This window comes from Pinus tabuliformis, chromosome 3_2, assembly GCF_031772625.1.
Source record: "Pinus tabuliformis cultivar Carrire ecotype Pingquan chromosome 3_2, CPIR1, whole genome shotgun sequence".
Classification (NCBI taxonomy): Eukaryota; Viridiplantae; Streptophyta; class Pinopsida; order Pinales; family Pinaceae; genus Pinus; species Pinus tabuliformis.
Genome location: NC_142302.1, coordinates 683521882 through 683536588, shown reverse-complemented (window position 1 = coordinate 683536588; position 14707 = coordinate 683521882).

Here is a 14707-nt window from a genome sequence, read left to right as displayed (position 1 = left end):
AGGACCGTCCTCATACAGACAAGGCATCACCATTCTGGCTCTCGATATTTTTCCGTCTCATCTCCTTCATCAGTAAGGGTGAGACTATTTCATCAAACTGAAATGCAGCTACATCGCTACCTATTGTAATAACCAAACTATCCCATGAATCTGGAAGAGATCAAAACAAACTGACGCATTTATCTTCATATGAAATTTTAATATCAACAGATAATTATTGACTTAACACAGTATTAAATGCATTTAGATGCTCTATCACTGAGTCTCCATCTTTCAACCTCAGGTTATACAAATTTTTCCACAGGAACAGTTTATTCACCAGAGACTTAGATTGGTACAAAGTCCCTAGCTTGTCCCACAAAGCCTTCATCGTAGCTACCCTTGATACATTCAACAATACTGAATCTGAGACACAATCGTATTATGCTATTTGCCTTCTGATCCAACTTCTTCCATTCTTCATTGGACACTCTCATTGGTTTAGTACTCGGATCTATAATGATCCTCTGATCTTTATCCACCAACAAATCCTGCATCTTGAATTTCGACAACTCAAAACTCTAACCATTAAATTTCTCAATCTCTATCTTTCCACTACTCCCCATCTTCTTTCACCACTAGAATCGATCTCGAAAATTTCCCACTGAACAGGGTCTACCACAAGCTGGAGAGAAACCCCTCAACAACAAAGATGTACCCTTGAAGCCAAAACTTGGCTCTGATACCAAATGTAGGTTTTAACCCCGTACATAAATTACCTGCATACAAATTCTTACAACAGAAGATAAACAATGCAAGAGCATAACACATAAAACACATGTACATAGAGATTTTCTCGTGAATCCCAAAATTGGGACTACCAGCTTGATTTTTCATTATGTTCATTTCAATGTTACAATACATATTTATACATGCTGAAGCATCCAGTACCATGGATCAAAAACCATCACATCCAAAACCATGGACCGAAAACCATCGCATCCAAAACTGTGGACCGAAAAGCATCACGTCCAAAACCATGTGCGAAAACCATGCACAAAACCATACGTAGGTCTGCCCAACCTAATATAGGGTCGAAAAAAAATTAACAAAACCCAACAGATGATAATCCACTAGTTGATGGAAATAATTTTATTAACTAGGAATTTTGAGTGACAACATTGGCTCTTTTAAACCTTGGAGTATTGTACAAACTCGAGTCTCAATCAACCAAGATATTTTAGGGATGATGACACCATTGATGATATGGTGATGTCAGATGTGTGAACATGTCATCTTAAATCATACCTTTTGACATGCCAACCTTGTGAATATGAGTGACACATGGCACCTGTAAGTAGTTCGACATCGTAATGGACACATCAACACATCTCATGTGTCAATTGGTGATTGGCTATCCATGATTAATGTGGCATGTCAAGATATTTTATTTTCATATCACCATATTAGGAGTTTTTTAGGGATGTGTTAGTGCATAAATCTACTTTAGGTTGAGAAAGGCAAGTCTAGGGTAACATCAAACCATGCTTAACATGGTAGCTATCCCTACCAGGTCGGGAGAGGGCTCTCTCCTTGTCAATATCAGGAAAATATGACAAATAATGCAAGAAATGACTGATGTAAATACTAATTTTAGGCTAGGTATATTCTCAGAGGAGTTTTATTGATTTTTATGGTTGTTTGCTGGATCATATGAGGAACCAAGTTTTGGGTCTGGGAAATGAACTCAAATTTGCAAAGGTTTCTATGGGGCGAGGTAGGCAAGTGTTTTATCACTTTGAATTAGGTGTAATGGTGATTTTAAAGACTGGTGAGGAGTTGGAGAGCGTATGCAACTATCATGAGTCCTCTTCAAATAGTAGAAAACATGTAAAACTAAATAAACCCTAAGGCAGAGGACTGAAACATCAATGAAATTCCACTTTTACAACTGATTCACTTAGTTATGCAGAAAAAAAAGAAATATAATGGCACACATAAACATATGATAAACTAAATCATAGAAGAGAAAACAATACTAATTCACCTTGCCACAAGAATCCCACAAAATGTTGCAAAACCCTGGTTTATTTCCTTGCCAAACTGCAGAAGTGATGTACAGTAGTGATCAAAGCATCCATAAGAGTCCAACCTTGACAAATGACTAAGAAAGTGAAAAATATAGGCATCAAACCACCTATGCTAGCCATCAGGGGTCGAATCCATGAGTCAAGGCGTTGTTTCAACAAGATCTAAACTAGGAACTAAAAAATAGGCAGTGGAACAACTTGCCTCTAAAACTATGGAAATCGATTCATTCAGCTCAAAACCACCTAAAACTAGTGTATTTACCTCCTTAAGTCATTTTTCATCATTTTTAAATCATAGTACATCAAGTTACATCATATTACATCATGAATTTGACCATGAGAGAGAAAAAGTCAAGCTAGTAGAAAACTAGGCAAAATTCTGAGCAAACACGCAAAATTAGGAAATTTTCATCCTATGCGTAGTGTCATTTTCTTGTGCGTAGCACATTTTCCAAGCCACTTTTGGAAGGCTTCCCTAAGTCCAAATCAGGTGCAGGATAGCACATTAGAAAGCTTGGTGAGCCTACCTTTTGAGACAACTTGAATTTTTTGATTTGGAGATCATTTTCCCCACTAAAAATGCAATCTCCCAAGACTGCTTCCTATGTGGCCAAAAAGTGGCAAAGAGGGTATTTTTGGGTGTTTTTGGCCCTTTTGGAGGTCCAGAGCTTGTCAAAACATCACAGCCATTTCTGAGAATGCATAAGTTTTCATGGTGATTGCAAAAATGTAAAGTTTTTTGCCTCAAAAATTCAAAAATGTCCAAAACTTCACCAAATTTCTTGAAATTTGGCATGAATGATCTTTGGTAGGTGCTATGCTAGGCCAATGATGCTTCAGCCAAGATCTTAAGCCTATTTACTCTTTTTTTCTCCTCAAAGCTCTCTTTAACTTGGCCTTTAGGCTTCTTATCTTTGTCTTACAAATTTTGTTCTGGGCCAATTAGTGATAAGCCATGTGGTGCAACATTTTCTTCTCCTTATTAGCTTTCTCAAGCAATTTATCCAAGTGAATGTTTACCCTCTCCACCATTTCACAAAACTGGTAACAAGGTAGATGTTTAAAACATGTTATTACAAGAGGGCAAGCTAGTAACTCTGTGAGAGTAGTGGGTTCCTCCCGGATGTGTTTTCATCCTTTAAGTGGTTTTCTTGGTGCATGAGCCTCTTGGGAAGAATCGTTGATAGTTTCATCATCCCTCTCATATGTTGAGTCGATTTCCATACTTGCAAATGTGGAGTGAAGAATGATGAGTATGAAGAGATTTTTATAGTATGAAGGTGGGTAGGGTGACTGCTGTTTTTTCTTTTGGGAATTCAGGGGTTGACTGATAATATAAATGTGAATGAGGGTTTTGATGATGGAAGAAGGGTATTACGGAATGTATAGGGTTTAGGAAATGGGAATTAGGGTTTAGAGAATGGGTAGGAATTATGTATAGGGCCTAAGGTTTTGTAGTAGGGGGTAAGGTGAGTGCCAATGGGAGAGGGAAAGAGGAAGGGATTTAAGGAAATTTAATGCAAGGGCATGGAGTGTAAGGAGATAATCACAGAGGAATCAAAACAACAGAAAAAAAAGCCAGGCAAGTTTGGTAAAACAATTATAGAGATATCTAGGGTTTCATTTTGTAAACACACAAATCAGCACCAAGATGAAAAAATCCCTTGCTAGATCAGATGAGAGGATTTACTTACTTGTTGAGAAGTTATTTATGAAACTGGATGCAGAGGAAAGCAATTAAATGTGATTTGGAGTTCATCTAGCAGATGTGTAGTGCTGCCTCCCAGGTGCGTAGCGCACTTTCTATGTGTAGCGCACGACCAAATCCCAGTTCAAAACATGTGCCTGATGCGTAGCGCCAGGTAGGTGCGTTGCGCCAATGCCAAGGTGCATAGCACTGGTGGAAGTTTGAATTTTTGCTGCAATTTCACTTCTTTCTCCCACAAACCCAATTTTTTCCCTTTTTCTCTCTCTCTTGTACAAAATTAAATCTTTCAAGCACAAGGAGAACTTCATATCCTCTTGATTTTAATTTTTCATTTGCAAACCCTCTTTTCTATAGTCCTTTTCACTTTGCTTTAAAAACCTTGTTTTTCATTTTGTAGTTTGACTTTTCTTGATCATTTGATGAACTGATGCTTTGATGTTTTTGTTTCTTGCAGTGGATGGAGCTGGAAAGGCAACCAAGTGCAGTAGATGAAGCTTATTACATATGAAAGCATTGAAATTACATAAAATTTATACATGAAATAGAAAAAACCCTGTTTTCACCTCTAAACAAAGTTTTGAGGTAAAAACCCTTTATGAAGCATATCATTAGTGAATTTATAATTTTATGAACTTATTAGACATCCTCATGTGCTTGCTGACCTCTTATTTAGCTTTTGAGGACCATGGTGGCAAACCGTAGGCCTAGTGAGACCTAAAAACCCTAAAATGACTTTTGCAAATGGAATGAAATAAAATGATAGTAAACGACCTATACATGTGAAAATAGGCCAACAGGTAAATCCCATGATGGAAAATGACAAAGAACCACTACCATTAGTTGATCCATGACTTAATGGAATGCAGTTGATTGGATGAGATACCTAATATGCATGCAAAAAGAGAAATTTGATCGCTGATGGAGGGATAAATATACTAACACTAACATTGGCTCCAATGGGGATGGTAGCTCCTTGGAGGTGCCAAGAACTGTAGATCTTTGGGAGAGCACACCAGTGCCTTATCCATTGGGCATGAAGTAAAAAATTCAAGCTAAAATTACATCACTAGATACTGATGACTCAAAGACACAAACTGAATTGAAATTGACACTATGAAAACTAACTCAAGACTCAAACTGACTCAAGACTCAAAGATGCCAACTGACTTGAAACTTAACTAAAAACTAACTCGATACTAAAACACAACTGCAAACTGGAAAATACACTCAAAGTGGAGCTCATTCAATAAAACCTACTCTAACTATTCCATTCATCACCCGATCAAGTGAAGTGAAATAACCAATGCAACCAAGTAAGCATTCTGGCTACTGTTTCCACTCTCCACAAGTGCTTGCTTATGAACAACAAGAGAGAACTACTAAAAGCCAACTTCCATGAAAAATTTTGAACAGATCCGTTGGATAATATGGATTATCCATCTGACTCCAAAAACAGTGCATAAGGACCTTGAAATTAATGCACACTAGGACTTAGCTCATCCAATGGATTACTTTTTATCTCCTCGTACCATGAATGCAAACTTTGATTTGAGCTTTGTGACGAGACTCCTACTAAAAATGACAAAGAAACTGGCTACCAAGTCAAGTTTATATCAGTACACGTCTCAAGCTCACAGCTGGCTAATGGGGAAGGACTTTGACTACAGATATCATCCAACACATTAGCTATTGAATCATGAAAAACTTGAAAGGACTATTGCAACCTAGTTTCTATTGGCTCCGATGAGATTACATGATTTTCTATAGGCTGCTAATTTGAAGATATACTATGCAATTTTCCCTTCAAAAGCTGAAATGATTCAAAACAAAATGGTATGGAATCATCTTGCATCATTTGAACATATGTTCCAAATTTGAAGTCTTCATCTGCAATCTGACATTCAGTGGCATTTGGGGGTGGAAAATATGGATATGACAAGCCTTGAACAAAGATTTCATTGCCCCCTAGATGGTCCAGATAAAAACTTATCGGCGATTGACTTCTGATAGCATAAAAGTTGTCTCTGATGATCTGAAACGAAGCAAAACAAAAAGGAAAAGATCCTTCACTTACTTCAAAACTTGTTGCACTTTCCTCCTCACTTCCATAGCTGATATGTATCGGCTGGTCACTATACTCGACCTTCTGAAAGTGAACTTCCTTCTTCCACAAACTAGCTGTTGATTTGTTTGCAAGGGCAGCCTCTGTTTGGAGAACATAATCATCATCATACTGATCAAAATGAGGAAAATCATCAATATAAGAGACATCATCAAGCATACATGTCATATCAACAGATCTCTCTTATCCAAGATGATCTATAAAACAATAATTATCAGACCTATGACAACTGGAATAAGAAACAAAATGTTTTGGATCACAAATTTGTTCTTCTTCAATTAGCGAGCCATGATCTTGAACATCATACTCATTCCTTGTAGTGATTTTCTGCATCATCTCTTCCACTGCACTTACCAAAATGTCAAGCTTTACCTCTAAAGATGTCGATTTCTATGGATCTATGTTCTTCATCTCTTCTTCCTTCAAATTTGCCCTTCCGATAAAAAAATTAGCCTCTACATCTACTGCACTATTCTACATCTCTTCAAGAGTTGCAAGTTTCCTTTCTCTCAGCTGAAACTCCATTTCCAAATCAAAGGCTTTCGAGTAGTGCAAGAGAGCGAATCCAGGAGGAGGTCTTATATTAACCGACATCGAAAAGTAGACTTGATTAATTCTGGCAGAAAACTGTTGTACTATCTCCCCTGGCAGTCTTTTCAGCTAGTTATACTCTTCTATAATCAAGAAAGGGTTTTGTCTGACCATCCACTTGTCAAGGAAAACTTTGACAAACTGCTGGAAATCTATGATGCTCACATCAGGCAGGGTTTTGAACCAACTCTTGACTTTACCTTGAAAAGAAAGAGCAAAAATCGTAATACTAACATCTTCTTCATCAACTTCAAAAAGGTTGAGAAAATACTCAAAATTAATACATGTCTCTCAGCAGTGATGTTTATGCGTTCACCATCAAATTTTGGTAGATATACTTCATGATTTTTAGGGAAAGCATGGAATATAGGAGGTAAAATGAGTGGCTTGTATTGATCTATAATTTTACAAGGTACATGGGTATGTACAGAAGGTGTAGAATCAGTCTTGGTCTCTTGAGGCTAATCAGTTTGAAGACGGTCATCACAAGCTTCCAAAAAAGGGTCTTGATCAAGCTCAAAGGCATGTAAATCTTTGGTTTTCACAACCTTCAAAGGGAAGGAATCAAATGCAGGTCGAGGATCTTTTCTACAATACAATATACTTTGTAAAGACTTCTTGACATTCTCTGGAAAAGAGAAGAAATAATTTATAACAAAGAACGAAATGTCTTGGATGAAATTCCAACTTGAATACATGATCTTTCCATATTGTGCTTTCATGTTTCTGCTGGTCAGGTTCATCCTCCAGTGGAGTCCTTGGATCTGATCTTGAAACTGATTTGGAGTCGCCAGGTGAATGATTTCAGCCTTACTATGTCTAATCATTGTTCACCATCAACAATCAAATCTGAACTTGATTACATTTTTCTAACACAAAACTACGATCCCCAGTGGAGTCACCATGCCACTATGTTAGTACCTAAATCTACCTCAGGTTGAGAAAGGTAGGTCTAGGGTAACATCAAACCATGCTTAGCCTAGTAGCTAGCCTTACCAGGTCGGGAGAGGGCTCTCTCCTTTTCAATCTCTGGAAAATATGGCAAATAATGCAAGAGATGACTGATGTAAATACCAATTTTAGCCTAGGTATATGCTCAGAGGAGTTTGATTGATTTTTATGGTTTTTTGCTGGATCAAATGAGGAAGGCAGTTTTGGGTCCGGGAAATGAACTCAGATTTGCAGAGGTTTCTATGAGGCAAGGTAGGCAAGTGTTTTAGCACTTCGAATTAGGTGTAATGGTGAGTCCTCCCCAAATAGTAGAAAACATGTAAAACTAAATAAACCCCAAGGTGGAGCACTAAAACATCAATGAAATTCCACCTTTCCACTTGATTCACTTAGTTATGTATAAAAAGAGACAGATAATGGCACACATAAACATATGATAAACTGAATCACAGAGGAGAAAAAAATACTAATTAGCCTTGCCACAAGAATCCCACAAAATGCCGCAAAACCCTTGTTTATTTCCTTGCCAAACTGCAGAACTGATGTACAATAGTGCCCAAAGCATCCACAAGAGTCCAAACTTGATAAATGACTAATAAATTACAAAATATAGGCATAAAACCACTTATGCTAGCCATCAGGGGTCGAATCCATGAGTCAAGGAGCTGTTTCAACAAGATCTAAACTAGGAACTAAAAAATAGGCAGTGGAACAACTTGCCTCTAAAACTATGGAAACTAATTCATTCAGCTCAAAACCACCAAAAATTGATGTATCTACCCCCTTAAGTCATTTTTCATCATTTTTACATCATAGTACATCAAGTTACATCATATTACATCATGAATTTGACCATGAGAGAGAAAAAGTCAAACTGGTAGAAAACTAGGCAAAATTCTAAGCAAAGGCAAAATTGGAAAATTTTTGTCCTATGCATAGTGCATTTTCCAAGCCACTTTTGGAAGGCTTCATGAAGTCCAAATCAGGTTCAAGATAGCTCATTGGAAAGCTTGGTGAGTCTAATTTCTGGGACAACTTGATTTTTTTGATTTGGAGTCCATTCGCCCCTCCAAAAATGCAATCTCCCAAGACTGCTTCCTGTGTGGCCAAAAAGTGGCAGAGAGGGAATTTTTTGTGTGTTTTTGGCCCTTTTGGAGGTCCATAACTTGTAAAAACCTCACAACTATTTCTGAGCATGCATAACTTTTCATGGTGATTCAAAAAATGTAAAGTTTTTTGCAAATGGAGGTCCGCCTCAAAAAGTCAAAAATGTCCAAAACTTCACCAAATTTCTTGAAAATTGGCATGAGTGATCTTTTTCAGGTGCTATGTTGGGCCAATGATACTTTAGCCAAGATCTTAATCTTATCTTTCTCTTTTTTTCTCCTCAGAGCTGTCTTTAACTTCCTTTTAGGCTTCTTATCCTTGTCTTACAAATTTTGTTATGGGCCAAATAGTGATAAGCCATGTGGCGCAACATTTTATTCTCCTTATTAGCTTTTTCAAGAAATTTCTCCAAGTGAATGTTTACCCTCTCCACCATTTCACAAAAATGGTAACAAGACTCATGTTTAAAACATGTTACTGCAAGAGGGCAAGCTAGTAACTCTATGAGAGTGGTGGGCTCCTCCCGGATGTGTTTTCCTCCTTTATGTGGTTTTCTTGGTGCATGAGCCTCTTGGGAAGAATCACTAAGAGTTTCATCATTTCTCTCATACGCTGAGTCTGTTTCCATACTTGCAAATGTGGAGTGAAGAATGATGAGTATGAAGATATTTTTCAAGTATGAAGGTGGGTAGGGTGACTGCTGTTTCTTCTTTTGGGAATTGAGGGGTTGACTGATAATGTAAGTGTGAATTAGGGTTTTGATGATGGAAGAAGGGTCTTAGAGAATGTATAGGTTTTGGGAAATGGGAATTAGTGTTTAGAGAATGGATAGGAATCATGTATAGGGCTTAGTGTTTGGTAATGGGGGGTAAGGTGAGTGCCAATGGGAGAGGGAAAGAGGAAGAGATTTAGGGAAATTTAGTGCAAGGGCATGGAGTGTAAGGATATAATCATAGGGGAATCAAAACAACAGAAAACAAAACCCTAGGCAAGCTTGGCAAAACAATTGTAGAGATAGCTAGGGTTTCATTTTGTAAACACACAAATCACCACCAAGATGAAAAAATCCATTGATAGATCAGATGAGAGGATTTACTTACTTGTTGCGAGGTTATTTTTGAAATTGGATGTAGAGGAAAGAAAATAAATGTGATTTGGAGTTCATATGGCAGATACGTAGCACTGCCTCCCAGGTGCGTAGCGCACTTTCTATGTGTAGCGCACGACCAAATCCCAGTTCAAAACCTGCACCCGGTGCGTAGCGCGAGGCAGGTGCGTCGCGCTAATGTCCAGGTGCATCACACCGGAGGAAGTTTGAATTTTTGCTACAAGTTCACTTCTTTCTTCCACAAATCTCATTTTCTCCCTTTTTCTCTCTTTCTTGTACAAAATTAAGTCTTTCAATCACAAGGAGAACATAATACCCTCTTGATTTTAATTTTTCATTTGCAAACCCTCTTTTCTATAGTCCTTTTCACTTTGCTCTAAAAACCCTGTTTTCTATTTTGTAGTTTGACTTTTCTTGATCATTTGATGAACTGATGCTTTGAATTTTTTATTTCTTGTAGTGGCTGGAGTTGGCAAGGTGACCAAGGGTAGTAGTTGAAGCTTATTACATATGAAAACATTGAAATTACATAAAATTTGTACATGAAATATAAAAACCCTGTTTTCACCTCTAACAGAGTTTTGAGGTAAAAACCCTTTATGAAGCATATCATCAGTGAATTTATAATTTTATAAACTTATTAGACATCCTCATGTGCTTTTTGACTTCTTATTGAGTTTTTGAGGACCATGGTGGCAAACACTAGACCTAGTGAGACATAAAAACCCTAAAATGACTTTTGCAAGTGGAATGAAATAAAATGACAGCGAATGATATGTACTTGTGAAAATAGGCTAGCAGGTAAATGCCATGAGGAAAAATGACAAAGATCCACTACCATCAGTTTATCCATGACTTAATGGAATGTAGCTTATCGGATGAGACACCTCATATGCATGCAAAAAGTGAAATTTGATCACTGATGGAGGGATGAAGATATTGAAACTAATAGTCCTTCATCTTAGAAATTGTCGATATATTCATATCTAGATATACAGACTAGCCATGCCACATACCAGACATATCATCCTTCACCATGTGGCAAGTTGTGATTGGGCATCATATTTATCTGGTGGCATGCTAACATGGACACAATCCAATCAACGTTTCAATGTTTTGTGAAGAATTCTCATTATAAATAACTTTGCCAAATTTTTTATATCCTATCTTGGTGTAAGAATATACTCACATATTAGTGGATGAAAGGACTTGTTCCGTATCTTCCATATTAGCTATATCATCATATTGGGTGAACCATTAAATTGTCCATATGATGGAGCTTTAGTATGATAGTTGAGCCAAAGATATGAACCCATGAGGGAGTTTCACATTGACAAGAGTTTCCATGTCATATCCATGTGGAAGTATGAATGTCAATGAAGTGCCCCCCTTTCAAGGGGTGAAACTTCAAAGATGAACAAATTTGTGCCTAAAACATGGATTGAGATGAAATATAAATACATATATATATATAATTGGAAAGCTCTTGACAATATAAATATGATAAGAATATGAAAAATGTGATTTTAGGTGGAAGAAGAAGATTATTTGTTAGGAAAGTAGCTCACAAAAAGATAGAAAATATAGATCAATGGCTTAGAAATAAGCCTCTTCGAGGGGGCAACCTCCTTTACATTACACAAATGAACAATTATTAGATGATTCAAACGAAGAAACCTGCTTTCTATATATAGGAGTCTAAGGGGTCACAATATAGCTCAGCCGACCTAACAATAATAATATAAGGCACAAAAATAACAATACAGGGATTCTATGGGGCATAGTAATAACACTATGGGGACAATAGCGGTACAAAAATATCAATAAGGGATACAACTACAATAGTAATGGGGGAATCAATAGTATTATAGGGACCTAACATGCCCCTCTCCTTCAAAAAAGTGTTGTCCTCAATGCTTGAGTAGTTCTGGATGCTTCTGTATAAAATTCTCATCCTCCCATGTGGAATCTTCAACGGATAAGTTCTTCCAGTTGATGAGATACTCTGGAATTGATCAATTTCATAGCTGTAAGTTATTTTTTCTGTGACTGCTTCCGGTTCCGATATAATTTTTCCTTCCTCATCAAGTTCTGGCAATATTGTTTGAACTAAGAACTTGTTACCTATAATCTTCATTAAACATGAAACATGGAAAACTGGGTGCACTCGGGAAGCTGCAGGAAGCTCCAATTTGTATGCCATAGTAGCAATCTTTTGTAACACCTTGTACAAACCATAATACTTTGGTGATAATTTATTATCCTTCTTAGCTTGCTTGAGGGACATTTTTTTATATGGTTGTAGCCGTAGGAATACCCAATCACCTACATCAAAACTTCTTTCACTGCGATGTTGATCTGCCTATTGTTTCATTCTATTATGTGCCAACACGAGGTCATCCTTTAATATTTGGAGAACTTGTTGTTGATGCTCAATGTGATTTTCCATTGCTTGAACCTTAGATTTTTCTCTTAAATTTGATGTGATGGATGATGGCTGATATCCATAAAGTGCCATAAATGGGGTCATTTTTTTTGCAATATGGAAGGAAGTCTTATACTACCATTCATCCAAAGGCAACCATTTGACCCATTGTGTCTGTTTATCAGATACAAAGAAACAAAGATATTCTTACAAACATTTGTTTACTATCTCATTTTACCCATCACATTAAGGATGATAAGATGAACTATGAGTTAACTGAGTACCGAGACAAGAAAATATTTATGTCCAAACATTTCCAGTGAAAATGGGATCTCTATCACTTACAATAATGTTTGGGTTTCCATGTAGCCTTTGAATTGTTTCCATAAATTCAGTAGAAACTATACTAGCTTTAAATGGATGTGATAGTGCACAAAAGTGTACATAATTGGTAATTCTGTCAACTACCACCATTATGACACTCTTTCCTTCAGACTTGGGTAAACCTGTGATAAAGTCCATTGAAACCTCCTCCCAACGCTGGCTTGGAATGGATAAAGGTTGTAATAGGCCTAGGGTCTTATTTGTTTCAACTTTATTTTGTTGGAAAACCAAACATTCTTCCACAAACTTTTGAATATCCAATTTAAGGCCATCCCAAAAAAATTCCTTCTTAACCCTGTGGTAAGTTTTAAAAATATTGAGTGCCCTCCTAAGGGAGAAGTGTGCAATTCCATAAGAATATTTTGGTCGTGTTGGGAATTTCGAATATGTGCCCACACTTCTTCGTCATTCTTCCATTCCTCCCTTGCTTCTTTTATCCAATCTGGTTGGATAATAGAAATGGAGCACAACAATGCTTCCACATCCTCATCCTTTCTTGAGAGTGCATCTGCAACAACATTTTGCTTCCATTTTTTTTAGATGATTTCAAAGTCATAACCCAACATCTATGTGACCCATTTTTGTTTCTCTTCAAAGCATAATCTTTGTTCTAAAAAGTATTTAAGGCTATCATGATCCATTTTTACCTTGAAGTGTCTTCCCATTAGGTAGGGTCGCCATTTCTTAAGTGCATGTAGTATTGCCAACATTTCCTTCTCATAAATAGCTTCATGTAAATACTTTCCCTTTATTGGATGACTTTCAAAAGCAATGGGTCTGTCATCCTACATTAAAACAGCACCAATTCCATTTCCTGAAGCATCACATTCCACAATAAAGGTTTTTGTGAAGTCCAGTGTAGCTAAGACCGGTGCTTGGCACATTGCCTCTTTAAGATGTTCGAAGGCCTTTTTTGCTTTTGGAGTCCATGAAAATGCATCTTTTTTCAATAATGTTGTTATAGGTGCTTCTATTCTCCCATAATTCTTAACAATTTTTTGATAATACCTTGTCAACCTGAGAAATCCTCTCAAATGCTTTATGGATGTGGGGATTTTCCATTCTTTAATGGCCTTAATTTTACTAGGGTCTACCTTAACATCTTCATGAGATACAATATGACCCAGATATTCCACCTCTTATACTCCAAAGAAACATTTGGAACTTTTTGCATATAATTGTTTCTCCTCCAATAGTAACTGTAACACCCTGTCAACATGTTCAACATGATACTTCCAAGACTTGCTGTAGATTAGTATATCATCAAAAAATACTAAAAAAATTTTTCTAAGGAAGGGTTTGAAAATGGAATTCATCAAACCTTGAAATGTAGAAGGTGCATTGGTAATGCCAAAAGGCATGACCAAAAATTCATAATGACCCTCGTGAGTTCTACATGTTGTTTTCGGAATGTCTTTAGTCTTCATTCTAATTTGATGATTTCTTGAACGAAGATCCAACTTGGTGAAGTAAATTGATCCATGCAATTCATCCAATAATTCATTAATGAAAGGAATGGGAAATTTATCTTTAATAGTGAGCTTCTTGAGCTCCCTATAATCTGAACACATGCACCTTGATCCATCCTTCTTGTGCACCAATACTACTAGAGAAGAGAAAGAACTTTGACTAGGTTGAATTATACCAACCTCTAGAATTTATGCAACTATACGTTCAATTTCACTCTTTTGGGCATAGGGATATCTGTATGGCATCATATTTGGAGGAACACTTCTTGGAATCAAATGAATAGCATGATCCTAATCACGAATAGGTGGGAGACCTTTGGGAGTCTCAAATACCTTGGAATGATTTTCCAATACTTTTTGGAGATTTGGAGAAATAGATGATTTCAATGTGGAAACATATAGCGAACATAATTATCGAATTACACCTCATTGTTCCATTTTTAGAAGCTTTGTCATACCGTTAGAGCTGATTGTCTTTGCAGGTTTCCCCGCAATACCCCTTAATTTAACTTCCTTTCCTTCCGCAAAATATTTCATGAAAATTTCTTGAAAATTAAAAGCTATTATACCAAAGTATTGTAGCCATTGTACTCCTAGTACAACATTAGCACCACCCATTGGAATGGAAACCATTGCGCTATTTAATACATATTATCCCATGGATAGCTTGATATTATGGCACTTTCCAGAGCAATTTATGGTTCCTCCACTTGTAACCATCACTTGACACTCTGGTGCTGGATATAGGAAGCAATTCAATTCTTTTGCTATCT